Genomic DNA, 19,877 nt, shown 5'->3' with positions numbered 1-19,877 from the left:
TTCAATAGAGGAAACCAATATCATTGGACAAATTGCATGCTTCACTTATAAATGTTTCCAATTCCAAATATCAGAGACATAGTTACAAGGGCGATGATTCAAAGGACTAGGCTCTGTGAGAGCTCGAGGATCATCGGAAGCACAAGCCTTTTCATTATTAACTCAAATGATATTTGCATTGAGGGGGGGGGGAGATGGTTTGAGGTAACATGTTTTTGAGGGCTGATGAATACCAACTTGTACTTCTATGCTTGAACTTTCTGCTCCTCCATTCACTCGATTTGGGGATGACAAAGGCTCCCTTATTTGTATATAATGACATTATTTTATTATTCTTTTTTAGTCTCCATTGTTGTAAGTTTCATGTTGACAATTAAATATAAGGATGATTTACATTAGTTCAATAAGAATATGTCTAATTGGCTAGTATATTTTCTCAAATGATACAATGAATTAATGCAATGATTATATTCAAACATAATAATTAAAATATAAAATCAATATTATTATTAAAAAATATTTGATTTTTTTATGATTAATTGAAAGGTTATTTAAAAAATATGAAGAAGCCCACTACAACTATATTTGTTGATTCAGATTTATGAAGGGACGAAATGAAATACAAATTTAAAAAACAAAACACAGAAATATAGTGAAACAAACACTTCAATTAATAAATAGCAGCTGTTGAAAGTTGTTTACATGTGAAAAAGAAACAAACTAGCTCAGGTGATGGTAGCTTATCTCTGAGAAGAGAAGTGACAACTTACAATGAGGCTCTCAAGCCTTTTTTATCATGAAAAAAGAGTGAGAAACCTTAGACATCCAAAAACCTAACCCTAGAAGATGTAGCACCAAAAGTTTGTGGGCCCCGACGGGGTTAGTTGGAACGTCAACTTCTTGGGGTCGTAACTTTGGCATACAATCTTAGTTTGGTGTGCATGATGACCTGTTAGAAAGGTATATCCAAGGACAACAATTTTCAAATGCAAAGGGTAGTTTGTTGGTCCTCGTTTGCCTGTTTCCCCAAAAAAGTCCGTTTAGGGCCTCAAAACAGCTCCAAAAGTTCCACACTCGAAAAACTGCTAAAAATAGAAAGTATGCTAGAAAATAGGAAACTGAAAGGAAACAGTGTTAGGGGTCCAAGTGGAATAGGCGCATGGCCACTAATATCCACCTGGATCATTTGTATAATCACAATGTGGAAAATTTGAGCACTAAAACAAATTGGTGCATTGTATTAATTTGACTTCAATGATGTGATTTATATATATTTATGCATTGGCACATTTAAATGGTCATTAAGCACTTTAGCTATGTACATATAGAAACACACTAGTGCTAATAATTGTCATAAACACATTGATGCTCCTAATGACAATAATAACATTATTTTCTCCAATGATATCATTATTTTTGAAATTATGATGAAAGGTTAATGGATGAAGACATTTGTTGGAAGATCGATATTACATGTCAATCAAAACATTGGTTTCTGTTCTGTAAACTCCACAAAGTTTCTAGCATAGTATAATGAGTCTTATGTTCTTGTAATTCACTATTAAATTAGTAATTTTTCAATATAAATGCTTTTGTGTGTTGTATGTGAGTGACAATATAAATACATTAAGATTGTCATTAATAAATCAATATTTTATCCTTCTCCATCATATTGCACTACAAAGGTATCTTCTATCTATTTTTTGGATGTAGAATGGTATCTTGGGCACATTATATGAACAAGACATTGAAAATTCATTGAAATACCTTAAAAATGACATAATGCTTGAGCAAACAAGGCCACAAAGTCGTAATCCTTGTCATGTTTTCAAGACAAAGAACGAAGTAAGCATTAGACTAATGCCACCTAGGTGGCTTATTTTTCATTTTCAATTTAGTGCTTAAGCATTTCAATCTTCATCTCAACTACCCAAACTTTATGATAGTTTGTTATAAGGTGCTTATGTACATTCAAAAGAGTAAATAGACTTAAATGATAAAACTATTGTCACATCAACCTTCGAAAGTTGTCATTGTCTCAAAATAACAAAGGAAACATAATTTATTGTAGCTTTCAATATTTATTGGGAATCAAATATACTTTTTGTGTTAAGTGACTATGATGAATCTTTGATAATATTTAAAATATTTTGCTTATGATGCATTTCAACTACTCAATCTCCAAGTTCAATCCTTGTGGCTTTGCTAGTTGTAAAACCCCATGCCTTTTAAGAAAAGGATGTGGTGATTGTGGATTGTATTCAATCAAACTCTTCTAAGCTTTATAAGCATTTACTTACTATGCATAGTAGGTTGAGAATTGTCCATAAATTATTATTAATATTGACAAAGTAGGTGTATTAGTTCATTAATGTCATGTAAACATGTATGGAAATTGAAACTTCAATATTTACTTCTATACAAGTATCATTTGCTATATCTATTATGCAACATTGAAGGAACCACTTCAATATGCTCTTGGTTTTCCAACATAAAGTTCCCTGGTTATTTAGCATAATTCCATGTTACAATGCATAAAAAATCTCAAGTATATCTAGCCTTTAATGTATTGGTAAGCCAATGTCTGTGATTTTTTTTAAGTCACTTCCCTATTACTATTGTTTGTTGATGGCTAGGAGAAATCACTATGTTGTTGTTGCTATTGATTTTTCATACAATAATGTGTTACAATTGTGTGTTATGAAACCAGCTCACAAAAAAATAGAAAATATACATCAACGCCTTAGAATTCAGCCTCTTCGAGGGGGTAACCTCCTTTACATTACACAAATGAACAATTCTTGGATGATTCAAATGACAAAACCTCATTTCTATATATAGGAGTCTAAGGGGTCATAATATAACCAAGCTGACCTAACAATAATAATATAAAGGCACAAAAATAACAATAGAGGGATTCTATGGGGCACAATAATAACAATATGGGGACAATAGGGGCACAACAATAATAATAAGGGATACAACGACAATAGTAATGGGGAATCACTAGTATTATAGGGATCTAACATGTCCCTCTCCTTCAAAAAAGTGTTGTCCTCAATGCTTGAGTAGTTCTGGATGCTTCTGTATAAAATTCTCATCCTCCCATGTGGAATCTTCAATGGGTAAGTTCTTCCACTTGATGAGATACTCTGAAATTGATCGATTTTGTAGCTGTCGAGTTCTTGTTTCTTTGACTGCTTCAGGTTCCAATATGATTTTTCCTTCCTCATCAAGTTCTGGCAATATTGTTTGAACTAGAAGCTTGTCACCTATAACCTTCTTTAAGCATGAAACATGGAAAACTGGGTGCACTCGGGAAGCTGCAGGAAGCTCCAATTTGTATGCCATAGTACCTATCTTTTGCAACACCTTGTACAGACCATAATATTTTGGTGATAATTTATTATCCTTCTTAGCTTGCTTGAGGGACATTTGTTTATATGGTTGTAGCCGTAGGAATACCCAATCACCTACATCAAAACTTCTTTCGTTGCGATGTTGATCTACCTGCTGTTTCATTCTATTCTGCGCCAAGGTGAGGTTATCCTTTAAGAGTTGGAGAACTTGTTGTTGATGCTCGATGTGATCTTCCACTGCCTTAACCTTAGAATTTTCTCTTAAATATGATGTGATGGATGGTGGATGATATCCATAAAGTTCCATAAATAGAGTCATTCTTGTTGTAGTATGGAAGGAAGTGTTATACCACCATTCAGCCAGAGGCAACCATTTGACCCATTGTGTCTGTTTATCAGATACAAAGAAACGAAAATATCCTTCCAAACATTTGTTTACTATCTCATTTTTCCCATCAGATTGAGGATGATAAGATGAGCTATGAGCTAATTGAGTACCAAGACAAGAAAATAATCTCTGTCACTTACAATAATCTTTGGGTTTCCATGTAGCTTTTGAATTGTTTCCATAAATGCAATAGAAACTATACTCGCTTTAAATGGATGAGATTATGCACAAAAGTGTGCATACTTGGTAAGTCTGTCAACTACCACCATGATAACACTCTTTCCTTCAGACTTGGGTAAACCTGTGATAAAATCCATTGAAACCTCCTCCCAACATTGGCTTGGAATGGATAAAGGTTGTAATAGTCCCGGGGTCTTAATTTTTTCAACTTTATTTTTTTGGCAAACCAAACATTCCACCACAAACTTTTGAATATCCGATTTAAGGCCATCCTTAAAAAAATCCTTCTTAACCTTGTGGTAGGTTTTTAGAAATCCTGAGTGCCCTCCTAAGGGAGAGGTGTGCAATTCCCTAAGAATCTTTTGTTTGAGTTGGGAATTCTTACATAGGTATAATGGATCCTTGTACCATAACATATCTTTTTTCCAGCTAAATGTATCAGATGTACTGGGATCTTGTTGTATCTTTTGAATGAGTGCCCACACTTCCTCGTCATTCTTCCATTCATCCCTTGCTTCATTTATCCAATCTGGTTGGATAATAGAAATGGCGCAAAGAAATGCTTCCACATCCTCATCCTTTCTTGAGAGTGCATTTGACACAACATTTTTTTTCCCTTCTTTGTTGATGATTTCAAAGTTATAACCCAACATCTTTGTGACCTATTTTTGCTGCTCTTCTGAAGATAATCTTTGTTCTAAAAAGTATTTAAGACTATCATGATCTGTTTTTACCTTGAAGTGTCTTCCCATTAGGTAGGCTCGCCATTTCTTAAGTGCATGTAGTATTGCCAACATTTCCTTCTCATAAATAGATTTGTGTAAATACTTTCCTTTGATTGGACGACTTTTGAAAGAAATGGGTCTTTCTTCTTGCATTAAAACAACACCAATTCCATTTCCTGAGGCATCACATTCCACAATAAATGTTTTTGTGAAGTCCAGTGTAGCTAAGACTGGTGCTTGGCACATTGCCTCTTTAAGATGTTCAAAGGCCTTTGTTGCTTCTGGAGTCCATGAAAATGCATCTTTCTTCAATAATGTTGTTAGAGGTGCTGCTATTCTCCCATAATTCTTAACAAACTTGCGATAATACCCTGTCAACCCGAGAAATCCTCGTAGATGCTTTATGGATGTGGGGATTTTCCATTCCTTAATGGTTTTAATTTTGCTAGGGTCTACCTTAACACCTTCATGAGATACAATATGACCCAGATATTCCACCTCTTGTACTCCAAAGAAACATTTGGAGATTTTTGCATATAATTGTTTCTCCTCCAATAGTTTGAGCACCATGTCAACTTGTTGGACATGATCCTTCCAAGACTCGTTGTAGATTAGTATATCATCAAAAAATACTAACACAAATTTTCTAAGGAAGGGTTTGAAATTGGAATTCATCAAACCTTGAAATGTAGAAGGTGCATTGGTAAGGCCAAAAGGCATGACCAAAAATTCATAATGACCCTCATGAGTTCTAAATGTTGTTTTTGGAATGTCTTCAGTCTTCATTCTAATTTGATGATATCCTGAATGAAGATCCAACTTGGTGAAGTAAATTGATCCATGCAATTCATCCAATAATTCATCAATGACGGGAATGGGAAATTTATCTTTAATTGTGAGCTTCTCGAGCTCCCTATAATTTTGACACATGCACCATGATCCATCTTTCTTGTGAACCAATACTACTGGAGCAGAGAAAGAACTTTGACTAGGTTGAATTATACCAACCTCTAGCATTTTCGCAACCATGTGTTCAATTTCACTCTTTTGGACATAGGGATATTTGTAAGGCCTGATGTTTGGAGGAACACTTCCTGAAATCAAATTAATAGTGTGATCATGATCACGAATAGGTGGGAGGCCTTTGGGAGTCTCAAATACCTTGGAATGATTGTCCAAGACTTTTTGGAGATTTGGAGAAATGGATGATTTCGATGTGGGAACCTCTAGTGAACATAATTGTGCAATTATGCCTCGTTGTTCTTTCTTTAGAAGCTTTGTCATTCTGTGTTATGTAAAAAATTAGTTAACTTTAGGTTTATTATTTAATTTTAATTTTAATTAGACGAAAGGGCACGATCATAAGATCATGCCCTTTCCCAAAGGGTGTCCATGGCGTCATATAAGCCAGGAACCCCATTGTAATCAATCATCATCTGTAATTCATCTTTTTAATAAAATATTTCTATATATATTTCTGTCTCTCCAGAAGTTTTATGCTTCATCTGGTATCAGAGCCAACACGAACTGGTGACACCCACAAGTTCTGCTGGCCATCAGGCCCTACCGGGTTTCCATAAACAGCAGCCACGTGTGGGCTGTACGTCTGGCTGCGTACGTGTGGGTTGTACGTGTGTGGGCTGTACGGGTTTCCATTCGAACATACCACAATTAACCACGCTACAGGTCGAAGGTAGGCACGCCGAATTTTCGAGCAGAAGCGTGCGTCGTTTTTTCCTGTGGTGGAACTGTTGTTCCGTTGCGGTGGATCTGTTGTTCCGTGCGGTTATTTCTGCATGAACTGCATCGTTCTTCATCTGCCGTGACCTGGTGTGAGCCGTGGTCCCTTTCCTTAACAGTGGGCTGCGTGATATTCCCGGTGGACGTGACTGTCAACCAGTCGTGACCGTTTACGGTGGACGTGACTGTCCGCGTTAAAATATATAATATAATTATAACGTTACATACATAATTATAACGTTAAATATATATAACGTTTATTTATATATAATATATATAACATATATATATATATATATATATATATATATATTATATATTATATATATATATATATATATATATATATATATATATATATATAATTAATTAAATTTATTTTAATTAATTAAATTATTTTTATATATATATAAAAGTTAATTTAATTAATTAAATTATTTTTAATTAATTAAAAGTTATATATATAAAAGTTAATTTAATTAATTAAATTTATTTTAATTAAATAAAATTTATATGTATAAAATTTATTTTAGCTAATTTAGAAAAAAAAGGGAGGAAAAATATTTTAGCTGGCAAATAAATACACGCCCCCGCAAACCCGCTCAATGTCGACAATGACAATGGCGGATTTTCAAAAAAAATTGTTGGATGCAGAGCATAAGATAAATAGCAACCACGATGAGGTCAATAAAAGATTAAATGAATTCCAGATCAAGCTTGGGGAGCAAGCTGATGAAATCAAAAATCTTCACGATACAACAAATCGAATAGAAATAAAGATGGAAAATTACCATGTTCAGACAGAAGCAGGCATCAGAGAGGTCTTAACAATGCTTAAAACTCTGTGTAAAAGGTCGAATTGTACACCCGAACAACTACTAAAAGAAGGTGAAGAGAATCAGGAACACATCTCGTCAGATTCAACAAAGTCAACAGACTCTTATGAAAAAGTTGAATCCCCAAAAAAATCAGCGACACCCCACCAAGAAGCGAGTAACACAGCCTTTACAAACAAGCAACTCTGGGATAACTTTACCAATCAACACCCTTTTTTCGCTCAACCATTAGCAACATACCAGCGAAGGGCAAAAGTCGAGATGCCTAAATTCGATGGAAACGAAAAAAACAATGTTGCATGGATAAATAAAGCAGAAGAATACTTTGAGATATATGACATCAATGACGATGACGAAAAACTCAGGCATGCATCCATGAAAATGGAAGGAGAAGCATATAACTGGTATATGTGGTGGAAAAAAACAACACACGTCATTAGCTGGAGAAAATTTAAAGATGCATTCTTTAAAAGATTCCAAGGTGTAAGAGAAGAAGAGTTCTTTTCAAAACTCATCAAGTTACGACAAAAAGGAAGTGTGGACGAATACACTCAAGAATGGGAGACCTTAGTAACACGAGTACCTGGGTTATCAGAATCTCATCTAATTCAGTCATACATCTCGGGACTCAAAACCCATTTACAAGCAGAACTTGAGATGCATGACATTACATCTATAGAAGTAGCAAGACGAAAAGCAAAAACAGCCGAAAAGAAATCCGAACCAATATTTTGGTCAAAAGCGGAAAAAACTTATGCAAGACGAAGGATACCCCAGTATGTGGACTCAAATAATACAAGATATGTTCCATCACATCATCGTGAAGATGAAAAATCTAATGTGGAAATGCAAAGGATAAAAGAGGGTAAATGTAAGTGCTGTGGTGAGAAGTGGGACCCCAAACATAGATGTGCTAAAGGAAAAGAACCAAAGAACCTATATAATTGTGAAGCAACCAATGATTCAAAAAGTGAAGATTATGACATAGAAGACACAGAAGACACCCCAGAATTCTCACCAGAATTAGATGACGGAAGTATTCCGCAAGTGTCATTATCAGCTATGACAGGTATATCACAACCTCAGACTTTAAAGTTAAAAGGACACATAAAGAAGAACAACGTAGTGGTTCTCATCGACTCAGGTAGCACACACAATTTTTTAGATGCAACCGCTTTCCCGGTTTCCCTGCGATACCCCTTAATTCAACTTCCTTTCCTTTTAAAGATAATTTCATGAAAAGTTCTTGAAAATTAAAAGCTATTGTACTCAAGGATTGTAGCCATTGGATTCCTAGTACAACATCAACACCACCCATTGGAATAGAAAGCATTGGGCTATTCAATATATATTATCCCATGGATAGCTTGATATTATGGCACTTTCCTGAGCAATTTATGGTTCCTCCACTTGCAACCATCACTTGACACTCTGGTGCTAGATATAGGAAGCAATTCAATTCCTTGGCTATCTTACAATGAATAAAATTATGGGTACTTCCTGAATCAATCAACACTATTACCTTTTTCTTCTTGATATGCCCTTCTATCTTGATAGTTTGAGGAGTGGTAATTCTAGCCAATGCATTACAATATATGGTTGGATTCATTTCTTCTTTTTCTAGGGTTTGTTCCTGGTGTATATCCTCTTCTTTTGATGTTTCTTGTTCCTTTTCTTCCTCCTCTTCACAATCTATGTAAAATAATTTCTTCTTGGCACACTTATGACCTTTAGTGTATTTTCTATCACAACTGTAACGAATCCCTTTTTCTCTTTTTTTCTTCCAATTGTTGTGGTGTCAACCTTGTAGGTTGTGGATGGCTAGGGGCAAAAACACTTCCATCTTTATGATTGTGAGTGGTAGGCTTCCTTGTTTCCATAATTTTGCTTTCCATTTTTCTCGCCAACCTGAATGCCTTCTCCAATGAATTTGGTTCCCAAAGGCGAACCTCATGTTGGATGTTATCTTTTAAAGTCCCTATGAACACATCAATCCTATGCTCCTCTGGAATATATTTTACCCTTATATTCAATTTTTGGAAGTCCCCAGTGTGCTCCATCATTGAACCCTTTTGTTTGAGATTTATCAATTGGCTAAAAAAAGTGTTGCTTTTTGTATCCTCATAATGTGCTATCATTTCATCCGTAAAAATAGCCCAAGTGATAATTTGTTTACAAGAGCAAAGCCATTGATACCATACAAACTGATTTGGTTCCAAATATAAAGTTGCAATGCATACCTTTTGTGTGTTTTTCACATTATGGAGATCAAAAAATTGCTCCATCTATGGTATCCATGTTCCGGGATCCTTGCCATCAAACTTCCTCATATCGATCTTTGGAACATGGTAGTTCCTCGATCCAACGTTAGAGTCTATGAAATCATGATGAACATTTATTTTGTTCTCATCATGAGTTTCCTTTACTACCCTTTCACCATTAGTAAGCATTTCTTGGAGAAACTTTGTCAAATATGTCTTCAAATCTTTCATTCCTTTCTTTAAATCATCCATCTTAGCTTCCACGCCATCCATCTTAGCTTCCATGCCATCCATATTAGCTTCCATGTCATTCATTTTAGCTTCTACACCTTTCTTTAAACCCTCCATATTCGCTTCCACACCTTTATTTAAACCATCCATATTAGCTTCTACGTCTTTCTTTAAACCATCCATCTTATTTTCTGTTACTTTTTGTGCGAGTGAAATTTGTTGCACTTGGTCTCGTAATTTTGATATATCATGTTGCATTTCTTCTTCTTCATGAGTCATGCTAGAGATTTCAGGTTGCTTACTAGGTGTTTCCATTTTCTTTCTTCGAGGCATCAATTACCGATAATAATTCTTCACTATGCCCTTTGAATTCCTTCAAATTAATTTTTCAAACCAAGCTTATGCAAAAATTTAAAAAAAACTACACACCTTTTTTCACTTTGTAGGAGCTCGATATTGAATCTGATGTATCTTTGTAATTTTGGATCTCCCAGGTCTGAAATTTCTTCCTGTGGTAACCCTCTAAGTAATCTTTCTAACCCCGCAAGTCTAATCAAGATTGGATTCTCCAATGAAGAGTTATGCCAAATCTCCCACGATGACCTGAGTATAGACTAGTTCAGTAGAGAAAACTTGTACGACATGTTGCGAGTCACTGTTTTAATCTTAGGTTCTGAAAAATGATACCCAAAAACACTACAGTCCATCCTCTTTCTGTAACTTCTTACGAAAATTCAATCTGATGCTCAAAGCGAAAGTTATGACGATTTTCCCAAGGTGACCTGTTTGGAATGTAATTCGGGGGTCTGCAAAAACCCTAAATTCCTCAGATTATATCTCCGAAAATATAGTGAGACAAGATTTGAAATTTAGAGCCAAGGTTTAGACTGATTTTTTCTCAAATATATATTTTTTTTAGCTTCTGAAACTTCGTAGCGAAAGAGTTATAGCGAAAATTCTACGATGACCTGTTTTATATGAAATTCTCGAGCTTGCAAAAACCCTAACTTAGATCATATCTCTGAAAATATAGCAAGACAAAATTTGAAATTTGGACTCAAGGTTCAGCGTGATTTAGTCTCAAATCGTTTTTATTTTAGTTCTGAAACGTTGCAGAAAAAACATTATAGCGAAAATTCCACGATGACCTATTTGGAGCAGCGAAACCCTAGAATCCAAAGCTCTGACACCAAATGTTATGAAACCAGCACACAAAAAATAGAAAAGATAGATCAACGCCTTAGAATTCAGCCTCTTCGAGGGGGCAACCTCCTTTACATTACACAAATGAACAATTCTTCGATGATTCAAATGACAAAACCTCCTTTCTATATATAGGAGTCTAAGGGGTCACAATATAACCAAGTGGACCTAACAATAATAATATAAAGGCACAAAAATAACAATAGAGGGATTCTATGGGGCACAAGAATAACAATATGGGAACAATAAGGGCACAAAAGTAATAATAAAGGATCAACGACAATAGTAATGGGGAAATCACTAGTATTATAGGGACGTAACATTGTGGCTATGATCCACAATAATTGAATTATTGGTTATGTTATGGTGAAAATGACTATTGCTTTTACGCATGGTGAAAGATAATTCAATAAAGCATAATTTGTGAAAGATAATTAAGGTGTGGTGTGGGAAAATGAAGGCATGGTTAAATAAGGCATATTGAAAAATATTTCAACAATTGTCAACCTCAAAGAAGCCACTCAAACATATGTTGATGAAGATAGAGTTGTATGCCTTTGATGAGTTTAAAATGCATTTTTATTCAAGATGGAAGGTAAAATTGTATGACTAATTTCTCTACTCCCTTTTCATTATTTTCATAGAAGTGGTGTAGTGGGATATGGATATGAATTTGAAGGACATGGAACTCCTAAAACTAGTGATGCTAGCTAGCTTTGTTTGTTTGTTTTGTTATTACCTTTCTTTGTGCTTGGATTCATATGCCTAGAAGATTTGGCCTTATGGTTGCTTATTATGGTAACAATTATCCTGGTTTGGCTTATGCATGCCTATTTGTTTTTTTTTTCAAAAATTTGGTTAACCAATATGTTAGTGATAAAACATTAAAACTAGTATACTAGGTACTAACATGAAGAGACACGACCAATTTCATATTGGCCCTCACTAGGGCCAAATTCACATTATTGGGAAGCCTATGTAAGAAGTTAAAAGTTTTTAAAATTGAAAACATATTAAGGAGTTCAATGTTATCTACTGAGCTTGCGAGTCAATGTCGTGCCATCATTTAATAAGCACTGATAATTCTTATAAAACCAAATTTTAGAGCTTAATTTTATTTCACAACTTTCAAATGTTTCTAACAACTTAAGAAGTATGGGAAACATTTTGCAAGACTAGAAATACTAGTCTTCCATTGGAATTAGTTTCATGCACAAGAACTAGGTGATAATGGATATATTGTAGAAGTAGCCCACACTTTATTTAAAGAATATTTTCTCATATTCAACAAGTTTTACATCTTGCTTCTATAGTTTATGCTTGCTCAAATTCCTTTTCATGTGATGTTAAAAAGGATTTCATTTAAAAATTAGTCCATCTACTTGCTTCCTGAAATCCTTGGTGCTAAAGTGTTAGCTCTATGATGTAGATGGAATTAAACATCAACAATGCAATTCCTATCTATTTCTCCAAGCATATCTTAAATATTTGCTCATATATTTCAATAGATTTGGAAAAAAACTAGCAAACAAGTAAAGTTTGTGTAGTTGAGCTACCATAATTATTTCCCAAATACAACATATAGCAACAAATAGAAATATCTATGGTGAAGAGGCACAACATAAGTTGACCAAACACCCAACCTAGAAACCAAGTATAAATGGCTAAGAGAGTCCCTAAAAATCACATCAACCACAATTCCCTTCAACAAGCCCGATAATTCCTTTGCTAGCATATTATTCTAGGATTCAATGCTTAGATATATATTAGAAACAAAGGCATAAAGGTTGGTGAAGGATTGAAACTTTATTAGGTGGAAAATGTAGGAAGATCTTACTAACAGTGCAATATGGATTTTTAGTGATGGTGTGAAATGATAGCACATGGAAATGTAGAGTTACTTTTGAATTTGCAGGCAATAAATAACTTCTTCAATCCAAAGGAGATTGATCATAGCTCCGAATATGACCTCAAGTCTATACGTCAATGGTATGATAGTTAAATGGATTCAAATGTTTGTGAATATATATATATATATATATACATAATGTAACACTTTGGAATACACACATAAATTTATGGTCAATAGACAAGGCTACTTTAAATATTATCTTTGCTCATACACTTGTTCTAAACTAGGTCTCCTTGGTATGTCATTCTCTGAGGCATCACACTCTACAATAAATACTTTTGTGAAGTCAAGTGTGGCTAAGATAGGAGTTGTACATAGAAACTATTTAAATATTTTAAAAGCTTTGGTTACTTCTTAAGTCTAAGAAAAGTGCCCCCTTTTCAATAATGTTTTTAGAGGTGCTATAAAATGACCATAATTCTTGAAAAAATTGTAATAATATCTCATCAATCCCAAGAATCCTCTAAGATTCTTTAAGGTTTTTTTTAACACCGAAAAATCGTACACCTACTAGTACAATCCATAAGACATTAAAAGTGTCCAGCAGAATGCACAAGTGGACATTTTTCTAGCCGAATACATTATAAAGATTTAAAAGGCAAAGGTTCTCCTAAGGTCCAAAGTTTATAAAGGAAATCAATTAAGGTTGCACGCATATTTCTTCGATAAACGCAAGCGCACGACATATCATCAAAAAGTCGTGTGGTTACAGAAAATGTGACTCAGTAGTACAGGACCACTCTACACACTTGGAGTTGATTTCTTGATACGAGATCGGTCTAGTACAGCCGAATTCGAGTCGCCTTGGAGAAGTACAACCCTCAATGGAATCCTCTTGTCCTACTCATGTGTCTTTATCATACATGTACCAAGAGAGGGAAGAGGGATTCAAAAAACTCTATATAAATAGGCCATGGGAGAGACAAAAAAAGAGACATTGTTATGCTCGCCAAATTGCTTGTAAGAAAACTACCATTTCATTGTTGAACCAAGGAAGTGAAGAGCACTAGCATGTTCACCAAATTGCTTCTAAGCAACCTAACATCTTAGTGAGTGAAGAACAATCCACCCTTTGGAGATTCTTCACGCTTCTTTGAGAGAAAGGAGAAACTTGCAAATATATTGAGGAAAAGAAACATCCTTGTTGGGGATTTTTGAGCTCCCTAGCTCAAGGAATTATCTTCAAATGTATTAGTATTCTGACTGTATTCAACTTCTACCACCAACAATCAATAAAGGGATATTTTTCCAGATATTATTGATGTGTTTGCTCCATTTGAGCATTGTTATGTTCATGCACATCTTTGTTTAGTTTATGTTTATGTATGCATTGTATCCATTATTCACAATGTCGTGTTTATTTAAGTTTGTCCACTAACAACACCAATTTTGACTGTGATCCTTTGCAGATAACAATCCACTACTAAGGGGGTGTTTTTTGGTACACTTGTGCTCCAAAAACACTACAATAGGAATGGTAACTCCACTGATATCTTTTCATTAATCTAGAGATTATTTGCAGGACCTCCTCTCTGCATCCTTCAAGGCGCTCCTCACCTCCCTAGATTTTTTACAGTCCCCTTGGACCTGTTCCGACAAACGCGAAGAGTGCGTCTGTGCCTGCGAAAACTGTGAAGCGCGTGTCTGTTTCTACAGAACACACGTGTTATACAGAAAAATAGCAAAAAAGCCTTGTATTTTTCAGTTTTCTCAGGTGATTGGCAGCCTCTAGTGAATTGCCTTCACCTCTACATTCAGTATTTTATGTTCAGTACCCCTGGTTGCTTGAAGGAACCCTAATTCATCAAGAAGTTAGATTTTTTTATTATTAGTTGCAAACAAATACCCACATAGCTTAATTAGGGAGGAAAGTAAGTGGTCATAATCCACATATGTTTTCAAACTATTTCGCTTAATTTTTTGCCAATCATATTATCTTAATTAGTAAAGTAAGCTACCCATTATCCACGAATCTTACTACTAACCAAAGAAATTTTTTTGGGGACTAGGAGCAAATGTTAGTAGAGGCAATGAGTAATCCCTACTTCCCTTGTGTCTCCTAGATGAACCTGGGATTGCATATGAAAACCTTCTTGAAAATATTTGAATTTCCATCTCCCTTATTAAACTCCACATAGTTTAATAGGAAAAAGTAAGTGGCCCATAATCCACAAACAAATTTCTTTTTCCATGCAAGGAACAACCAACACCTAGTGTAATTAAAAGGATATTGAAAAGGATCATCGCATATCCAAATCTTATCACACTTGTATGTTCAGTTGCATCACACACTAATCCTCTACACACTTTGTACTCAAAGACCATCCATATTTTGTATCTTTGGTTACTTAGTCTATTTTGGCTTACCAAGTCAACCCATAAGTGAAATAAACCTCTTTAAAAACAACCATAACTTGAAAAAAGTAAGTTTCCCCATAGCGGCCACCAAAAAATTTATAGTTCAGGTTAGGATCATTGGGGTTAGGCATCCCATAAGCTACCATGGTCATGCTTCACCATTGAAACATAGTTGTTGACTTTCGAGGGAGCTTAAAAATCCTTCAACAATCCGACGGAAAAGAAAACCCGAGCATGGTAGAGAACCTATTCATAGGGGGTTCGTTTTAGGCCCAATGCGTGCAGTACCCTTTGGGGCTATCTGACCCATCTAGTGCTCGGTACTGGTAACCGATTACCAAGAAGCTAAAGACTCGAATGCTCATGTGGGACGAAGATACTTAGTGACCAAATCTAGGATATCCTTCCTTATAGGTGATGGTGCAAGCAACACTCGACCATCCTTACCATTACCTTGGTTGATTCCTCGATTGCTGGAAGGTGTTGCTAGTTCTTTTGGGACATTGTCCCGGGACCCATAAGAGATTATCTCTACAAGGTCTAGTTACGATTAGGTCTTCATAGGACTATTTATCATACGCAAAAAACAAAAACGCTTTTTTAGTTGCTTGGTCACATAGTTTAATTAAAGGAAAATAAACCATTGATATTTTCACTTTGCTTTAGACATTTTTTAAACAACACCCCCCCCCCCCCCCCCGCATTAACGGGAGGTATACCAGGACTCTCACCGTTTAGGTGGAGAAGACGTCATTCAACCACCATTATTGGATCTTCCTTTACCCTTCACCACTCATGAAGGATCCCTGCACGCTACCCCCTTTGGGAGCGCACGCACTTCTCCTCTGGACAATCCCCGAGCTACCCATCAGGGTAATCCTCTCGTGACGTCCCCATAGAGGACTCCACTGCATATAGTTGTCCAGAATCACTTTGTGATGACAGGGAATTCATAGATCCCATTTTTAGCTTCATTAAATCTCCCAGATTTAAGCAAGAACACAAATGACCCAATTGAACATGGTGAAAACTAGCCAGCTATGCCCATAAAGCTCCCTTCAGATATTCCAAAATTTGAAGGAAAACAAGGCAAAGACCCAGGGAACCATTTCATGAAATTTCACCTGTGTTGTTCATCTAACAATATCGCAGAAGATAATATTAGATTAAGGTTATTTCAATGAACCCTAACAGGACCCGCTGCGAAGTGGTATATAGACCAACCCTCTGCGTCTCACAGAACCTTTAGCTCATTAGCTAAATCATTCCTTACTTTCTTCCAACTCCCAATCCACCATGATTCTAGGTTGGAAATTCTAACCAACTTCAAACAAACACAAGCTACGCACATCTCGAACCATATCCACGAATGGTGGAAACGTCGCAGCTTGTGCAAAACTGATTTTGAAGATAAAGTCCTCCTGGACATTTTCTTGAGATCCCTCACCTCCAAAATCTCAAAGGACGTGGCTAAAACATTCCTGCAAAGTGAGGAAGAAGCCATCAGTAAATCCCAACAACTGGAGCTGATCTACAACCAGTCGGGGTACATTTACCACATACTCCTTGACGTCCTGCGCCTGCAATCTTATCGATAAATAATAGGCGCATCCAATACTATTGACGGATTATTTGGTGCCCTATCCCAAAGACATCATAGCAGTAGCTTCTAATACCCTGCATATCCAATGAATGGCCCATCTTACGATGCTACACCACCATTACAAAATAAAGGGTATTATAATGGTCAACCTGCACCTATGCATAATATAGGCAACAGAGTTAACCAACACCAGACACCTTAAGGAGGCTGGTATCATCCTCCACAGGGAAATCAATACTCCTCCTAGAGTACGGATAAAACGTCTACTCCCTCGAACCAATACGTTAACCAGGGATAGGCGAACCAATATTCTCATTTCCCAATACTGCAATAGAATATCCCACCAAAGTAAAACAATGCACGGGTAAATCTAGTGCAACCATCGCTCTCTTCATCACATCAATCAAAAGAACAAATGAATTTTGTTAATCCTTCTAACAGTGCTAGGAAAAAACCAAAAAATAAGCAAAAGGGAGATCCTGAGCGGGGAGGTAGCAATCAGCAACATCCCCCAAGGGCACCGAGAAGGGATAACCCTAGCCGGAACCAAAACTAGGGTACATCCAATAAGAACTCATAGAAACAGGGCAAGAACACCAGTCTTTGGATTAATCATGCATGTGCCATTTGCGGGGAGTGCGTCCATTATACCCATCACTTTCCCCAACTTCCTGATCTAAAAAGGATACAAGACAGTAGGGGGCAAAGTGGTCAACTAACTGTAGTCATCCAGGAACCCTTTCCCCATCATGGAATTGTTAACACCCATCAACAAACTTCCCAATCTCACCCATCTGGAGGGAGCCTCAACAATACTCCTAACCATGATATCTTCATGACAGGAGAGGAAATCCTCTTGCAAATGAGGAATCGTACTTATGAGGTTCCCCCAGAGCCCAATCCATCCACCTCGGCTAAGGCCATACCTACTGGACCCTTGACCATTATGCGACCTCCCATTGATGTCATGCCCAAAATGGTTAAAGGACCTTTACGACATGCAAGGCCCAATTCAAGAGCTGCCCATAGTTATAGCATAGTCGATGATTTGGCTTAGTCATTGTTAGCTATGTCAACACTTGAAGTCCTACAATCATGCCCAACCTAGCGGAAATCCATACTTCCTTCTTTAGGTGCAATCGACCCATCTTATTCCTGCCTCATGGTCTTTGACTTGGACAAATCTACTCCTCGACTACCCTCAGCCATCGCTTTCCAAATCCCTACAGTCCAGAATATCAATATCCATCATTACATCATCGACGAAGGGGTTGTTGAAAGTAATACTGAGAGGGGTGTGAATCAGTATTATCAGATCAATTATTTTTCATTTCACAGTCAGATTTGTATACGCTACTTCAGTTAGTAAATACCGCGTATGTACGCAACTTCAGTTAAGGAAACAAGCGTATATCAGCAGACTTGTAATTTGAGTTAGTCTTCAGATGTTGATCATTAATCTGTGCATCAAACCATATAAACAGTAACCAAGAATAGTGAAACAGAACATGCAATCACACATAAGAACACAAGTGGAAACCCAATGTGGGTGAAAACCACCTGCTGCAATTCGTCTCTATCTTTCTTTAATTAGAAACTTCTTTTGACAATGTTTCTGTACTGGTGCAGTCCTTTACCAGTATGTAGGTTGCTACCTGCAAAGGGCTACAACCCTCTCTCGTTCTCCAGCTTCTCCTGGAAGGGAGCTACAACCCCCTTAGCTTTTGTACTAGCTGAAATACTAGTACGTAGGTGCTGACCTTGTTATCGAGAAAACTAGTGTCTATGCAGAGCTGCTAGTCCCACTAAGACTGGTAGCTATCTTAGAAACAAACAAACTAAAACTACTTTCGTTTTCCTTTATGAGAAGTAGATGAGAGGGGAACAAAGGAGACCAACCTCTGTCTTGCGCTTGGTTCCTTGCTTGATTCCTCTCCCTTCTCATAGATCTTTTCCACTCACTTCCTCGTCTACCCAGCTTCAAAGAGCACCTATAGAATCAAAGTAGCATAACACTATCCAAGAACAGAGATCTACTATCATAAACAATATAGGACCAGATATATATTGACCACACAAAAGCATATATCATCAATCATACAAGAATGTGGAGGAAAACTTGAATAGCTTTATTAATATCAAGAATAGCAAAGAGGATTACAACCAATTGTTCTGACCGAACGTCATCCTCTCAGCAAGAAAGCCCTTCTTCACCTCATGAAAAGCTTAGATCACCCAACACTATGATGTTACACCAAGAAACCAGCAGCACTTCCTTATAAGATCCAAAATTCCAGCCTCTGGATCTCTGGGATGAGGGATCCATATATAGATGATTGCAGGGAGGTGAGTCAGCTTCTGAGATTTGATTAGTGTCCTCTCTCTGATAGTTCTTGATTCTACTTGGAGATTGATGATCTCTTACTCATCCCTGGGCGAATGCAGAGAGGCAAGTGTCACAGGAGAAGTTTATGGAAGATTCCATGATCATCCACCTCGCAAATTGACTCTGCCATTTGTCCACTCTTGCCCATCGCACCCCATAGAAGGGATTTTCAGTATGCATCGCACCTCCCGTGTGCATTTAGGTGGGATGCAACGCACTTTGACCATGGAGCAGGTGAGATGGTCCAGTTTTGACCAGTTCTGAGTAGTTTTTCATGGAGAACTTCTGGGAGATGATGTAATCAGCTGACCTTGTTCTTTTAGGGGATGGAACAACACTTTTAGGGACTTAGGAGCCCTCGGTTTATGGACATATATGATTGGGGTTGCAGTGCCCAAAAATGTCTATAACAGTTGCCCCCTAAAGCATGAGGTCGTTAATCTTTTGATGACGGGTGAAATGCTTTATCATAAGGATCCAAAAAATTTTCGAGCTGGAAGGTGACCTGTAATAAGATACAATACAATACATTATCTTCATAATATTTTCATGATCTAGTTGAGGCGGCCATTCCCATGCTCAACTTTATAAATTCATTTTCGTGTACATAAGACAGACAATCATCTGAGTGCAGACTGATGATTCTGGTAGAGCCATCATCCTTTAGATTGGATGATTATCTGTGCAGCAATGAT

This window comes from Pinus tabuliformis, chromosome J, assembly GCF_031772625.1.
Source record: "Pinus tabuliformis cultivar Carrire ecotype Pingquan chromosome J, CPIR1, whole genome shotgun sequence".
In the NCBI taxonomy this organism is placed as follows: domain Eukaryota; kingdom Viridiplantae; phylum Streptophyta; class Pinopsida; order Pinales; family Pinaceae; genus Pinus; species Pinus tabuliformis.
Note: the sequence above shows the minus strand (reverse complement) of the source record.